We start from the raw sequence: 6,041 nt of genomic DNA, 5'->3' as shown, positions 1-6,041 counted from the left end.
AATTGCAGTAGAGTCTCAAATACTTAATTCACAGTAGCCAAAGATTACTAAAGCTTGTAACTTTCAATTTAAGACGACCATCCTGCCTTAACCATTGAAACAATTCGGCAGCGAATAATCTCCTATTGTAGACACAAAAAGAAGACAGACAAGTACTAAATTCACAATGGCCCTATATGACAAAGAATAGTTCTGAGGACAATGGAAACAACGCAAAATATATCTCATAAGCCATGTATACCTATTTTTGTTTCACAAAAATCAATGTTTGTCCAAACTGAAACAGCCTTGCAGCCATAACCACAAGACTTATTCGGCCGCAAAGTACCTTTAATTGTAATTGATAGGCTTAATACAGATATATTTTCATTGCAGGAGAGGGACAAACACTTAAATCACAGTGTCCCGATATCGTGTGCGGTTCTCACTTACGCTGAACCATATGGATTCTTTAACAGACTGAGCCAACTATATTTCATATGACATGTAAAATTACAATTATCGTCCAAATTGAGACCGTCATCCTGTACAAACCACGAGATTGGTGCGTAAAGGCTCTAAATATAGTTAAAAGGCTTAATACAGATGCGAATTTTCATATCACAAGAGAGACAAATACAATGTACTTAAGGCACAGTGGCCCGATATTACAAAGGCTTGTAATATCGCGTGCGAGTCTCACTTGAGTTGAGCCGTATAAGGTATATTTATTTTCGCTACGTAAAATATCAATTTTGTGCAAACTGAGACCGTCATCCTTCACAAACCAAACCACGAGACTGATTCAGCAGCGAAAAAGCTCTAAATGCTGTTCAAAGGCTTATTACAGAGGCAAATTTTCATTTCACTGATTTCCGGAACAAAAAAATTAAATCAAACAAGGCAAAATGTATTATATAAGCCATCAAATATATTAACTTTTGCTATAAGAAAATCAATTTTTGTGTCAAAGAGACAGTCTTCTGCATACCGAGATGTATGTTACTTGCAAGGAAAAAAAATCATTGTTTTCCTATTGGACAGTCTGTGCCATGACCACGAACTGTTCGGCAGCTAAGACATCTTGTTGTAATTGAATGGGCTTTATCAGATATATTTCATGCATATGGGACAACAATTTTGTCACAGTCATCCCGATATTAATACGCGTGTACATCGTGACTGTGCGGTTCTCATGCGTTAAGCCGTATAAGGGTGAGTTCTTTGACAGGCTGAAACAATTCAATCAGCATCAATTATGAATGATGTTGTTATTAAATGCTTCAACGTAAACTTTGTTCATGGTAGAGAGTACTTCTGTGTGGATAGATCGCTTCGTGTCAGGAAATTTGCAACGTCAAACATTAGTCAATCAATGAAAATCTGTTCTTTCCTTGAATTTGTATAAAAAGATAGGTCTGGAATGCTTGACAAGTTAGTTTACAGTCACTTTACTGTACACGTTAGGAAAAAAGGAAACTGGATGTTTATCTATATAGGAATATATGAGAGATTTATTCAGTTAATCGATTAACGGATGTCGAAAAAGTTCTAGGTGTTTTTTTGTCTTAGCTATTTTCTTCTTTCTTATCATTTTTTTCTGCATATGTGACAATTATGCTGTATTTAGGCAGCATTTCAAATAGATAATAGCATCAAAGAATGTTTCAAGAAACTTAGGTATACACCACTCAATTGTGATCTCATTTATAGGATGTTATCAGTGTGTTTGGGGTTTGTAATATATTTCTTGCATTTTTACACACTGCAATATTTCAAAAAATTAGTTTAAGAAATTGCGGTTGGTCTGATATGTGCGCACTCATTGGATATCCCAATTTTATAGAGTAAGAAGCCCTATTTTAGAGGGTTTATGACCTATTAAGTAATCGTTTCAATCACAGTCTGTCTGTAAAAGTTAAATGGCTTTTTGCCTGATCATTCATAAAGCCGGAACCATCACCTTACCACAGAAGTGAGTAGTTGCTTCACTTGAGTAAGGTGGGGGCTAGTAGTCACATCGAGTTACCTATTGTTTAACTCGCCAGGTATAGGCATCTCTGCAATCAGTGTACTTATAACAGTTTTCCTTTTTTAATAAATATTGGGATTTGATTATTAAACTGCTAAGTAACACTACAATGTCTCTAGTAAAAGACACTTTGAATGCGTTATCAGCTGCTTCCATTTTGACACAATTATGTAGTCACATCATAAAGAGTCAGCAGTGTAGATTATATCACGCAGCATACACACCAACATTAGCATTGTCGCTCGAACTAGCTGACCTAAGTAATTTCAACCGATACGTAATTTGAGACCAGCAAAGAAGAAAATAATAGATTAGTCAAACTCAAAAGAGTTATGGGGATATTAATTTACACAAATGAACTTTTCTCTTGGTAGACCGACCAAGAAATACTAAAACGTCAATCTCAAAAGGAAATAATTTATCTTAATCATAGGTTATCTTTTTCGTATATATCGAAATTTGATAATGAATCCATTTTTATAGAGCATTACTTTGTAAATGTAGTAATAGAATATCAATCAATTATTTCAATGGTAGAAAAAATCCAACTTTTTATATTTAAGATACAGGAAAGGTTAACCAAGTATCATTTTCTTTAATTAATAATCATATAAATATTGCGCGGACAAAGTGGATTCATGATTTTGCTGGATTGACTTTATGTAACAGTTATTGCATTTTCAACAAAACACTTGTTTTGGGACTGTTTGTTTTTTATGACTCGATGAGAGTAACGTTTATAAATGTATATGCGAAAAATAACGTAGTTTCAGCATGATGAAATGTTGGTTTGCATTTAATTTTGGGATTGACATTTCCTCAATTCTCCTTTCCATCATTTTCAGTGTGCATGTCCACTGTTTTAAGCTATTTAACGATGGTAGTCAGCCACCCGTGTTCCTAGATGATTAAACAATTACTGAATTATTGACTATGTGAGCTTAATTCAGAACTGTATTGACTTATTGATTCGTTAGCCTGACCTGTAAATAACGGTTGAGGGGCCTTATCTGTACAATTAACGACCGTACGGACTCAAAGAGCCGGATCCCGTACGGCAATAGATACATGACTATCAGTTATAAAGGCTTCTATTCAATACTGACTTGCTATCATTGTTGACGTGGTTGTGTACACCTACTTCACGGATTTGTAGTAGCAGTTTTGTAAACTAGACGTTAAAAACGGGTACACTATTTATTGAAAAGGAATCGCACACCATGATGCTATATTAGCGGGAAGACAGCAGGACGGGTGGGCCCACAAACTTGGTCTTGGCAGATATGCGTTTTATCTATGCTCGAATTGGTAAATGATTTTTGGGATTGGAATTCTAACTTGAGCCATGAGGCTAGCTTATGACTTCTTTTCTTTACCATTCTACAAGGCAATTATAGACGCTGCAACCACACAGCGAGGTACCTAAACGTTAAAACGTAACACTTAAGTTACTATGAAAGATGTGAATATTGAGCAAATTTAAATCTAAATAAACCTGTCACATGATTCGATGTAATTTGATTCTTCATGGTAAAACAGAGTAGTATACTTTATGCACGATTTTGGCTCATGTGATTATCGAATTAAAGGGATTAATTCAGCTCTATAACTGCGGCCCTAAAACCTGTGAAATTGTAACTCGACTTTTTCTCATCTAATTGTCAAGAGGTAATTTACGACAAAAAAAAAAATAAGAAATACTTTCACGTTCTAAACGGTATATGATATTTCCGAAGTTTTAACGCGAAAATATTGGTACTGTGGTAAAATACTCAAAGTATTGACAATAGTGTTTCGACACTGATATGATAGGTCATATTCGGTCGAAAATGTGCTCTGTGGTGTTGTCAAGGATCATAGTATAGACTTATTGATTTGTGCAAAGTGTAACGAGTGCATTAATAACCTTGTTCACTGCTAGAACTCCTTGCTGCATGGAATGGGTTTTCATGCCAAACTCATATGGCAAGTTTGAATCACAACTTTATGACGGATGCATTTAGGGTAGCAGACACAGTTACTGTCATTATAGGAATCAATCCTATCTTTTTCATGAGTTCGTAATTTATTAGAATACTTCATGCGAAAATCATGTGCAGGATAAAGGGATTTCTATAAAGTACTAAGGCACTGAAGTTGTCGCTCTGATGAAACAAAGAAGGAATCGATTACTTCAATCTAACAAGAACATGGTTAGGTGTTCTGAATGGACATGAATTGTCTAAACGATTAAGCTGGTGCATAAAAAAGCATGTAAAACTTTGTCCGTACTTTTCAATTCATTCGATTTCGCAGTGGCATATGGTTTACAGACACAAAAAAGGAGGTAATCGCATTATGGCGGATTGAAATAAGACTTGTGTTAGCCATGAGATTTCTGGCCATTAGGATCACATGATCAATGTTGGCAGTTGGTGTCTTATTAAAGTAATTTAGCAAGACAGAATTATCGTTAGACGTGGTGATATACTCACTCATGTCGTTCTAAATTGAGCTATTTAGTTGGGATTTTGACTAAAAAGCTTTTGCAAAACATGACACCTCTATTTTCTGTTTTGTTCAGCTCTGCCATACCCCTTGGTTAAGTTGTAAGTTATCACATTTGTAGTGGCTGATCTAGGTATTTCGTATATCGTTGCGTATGCTCGTTTAGTTTTTTCATTAGCCATTTGAAGTTTTGGCGGTGCTGGCCAACGAATTTTAACGAAATGCTATAGCTTGATCTGCACGGGAGATATGCGGACCCATGCGCATATTAATCCCAAGAAGTGTGCAATATCTTCCGATACTTAAAGTTGGCATTTGTCATGCTACAAGTAGACACGTCGTTATAGTATGAAATTGTTAAAAGCGTTTATTCCGATACACACAGCAACAACACACACACACACCACACCACACACACACATAGCTTTAACGTTTCGTACATTTTGTAGTTTGTATTTTTGATTCCATTTTATCTTGGTATGGAAATTAGAAATTTTATATATACATTAACAGAGCTGTTTTATTTCGATTTTTTTTTTTTAGATTTTATTTTTTGTCATGAACTTTCGCTTGTTTGATTCTAATTCTTCCCGCTTTATAGCTTTGATATTGATAATCATGCCTTGGATTTTGGTAACCTTTTTTATATTTTGCTTTTACAGTTTGTGATACAGCTCAATAACCGCAGATCCCGTTTTTTGTTCGTCATGTTTTCTATTCGCAAACCATTATTTTAAATGGAGATCACTACCGCTTTATGGAATAAAAGTGTATATTGAAGTTCATGTGCCCGCGTATGAAACACTGTGATGAGTAAATTGTTTTCGTACTTGTAAACACCTGTAAAATGTTGAATTTGCTCAACCGGGGCAATACAGGGTGCCAATAGATACATTTATACGTCTATGAACTGTTCATCGATCGAGCCTACGTATTTCATTTTTTGTGTGTTCTGATCTGTGGAATTTACTTTTTCTTTTTTCTTAACGCCGCAACATTCATTAATGTGTTGTCATTTGTGAAGTCACATACCTAATGTGAAAGTAATTTTAAAAATATTGATGAATGTTCCATTTCACTTTAACATAGGCGGAGGAGCAAGGAAAGAGCAGGGGGAGGGGGCCTAATGGAGAGAGTAGATGAGGGCAGGATATGGTTTTGCCATCCATTTTTTACACAAAAAACTTGTTTCTCTCAGACATAACTGTAGATAAAGGAAAAAAATGAGAAAGCGTTTAGATGTAATGATAAGGATTTTATGTGATATTTATTGTCAATAAGAACTTTTTTTATTTATTTATTTTTATTTTGTCCGAAAATTTCAGGGAAAATCTGCGCTTTGAATTCGCACCTACACTAATGCTTAATGCAGGTAATGTGTTGTTGTTTTTTTTTTTTTTTTGGTTCACGTGACTTGCACTATCACTGTGGGGATCCACATGATTAAACTAATAAATAATAAACCAAAGTTATATTTCGAAGAACATGAATAAATTTCCTATCATGATAAGATATGAAATTTGAACATAGCCTAACATATGAC

Source organism: Mercenaria mercenaria, chromosome 3 (genome assembly GCF_021730395.1).
Source record: "Mercenaria mercenaria strain notata chromosome 3, MADL_Memer_1, whole genome shotgun sequence".
NCBI lineage: Eukaryota > Metazoa > Mollusca > Bivalvia > Venerida > Veneridae > Mercenaria > Mercenaria mercenaria.
Note: the sequence above shows the minus strand (reverse complement) of the source record.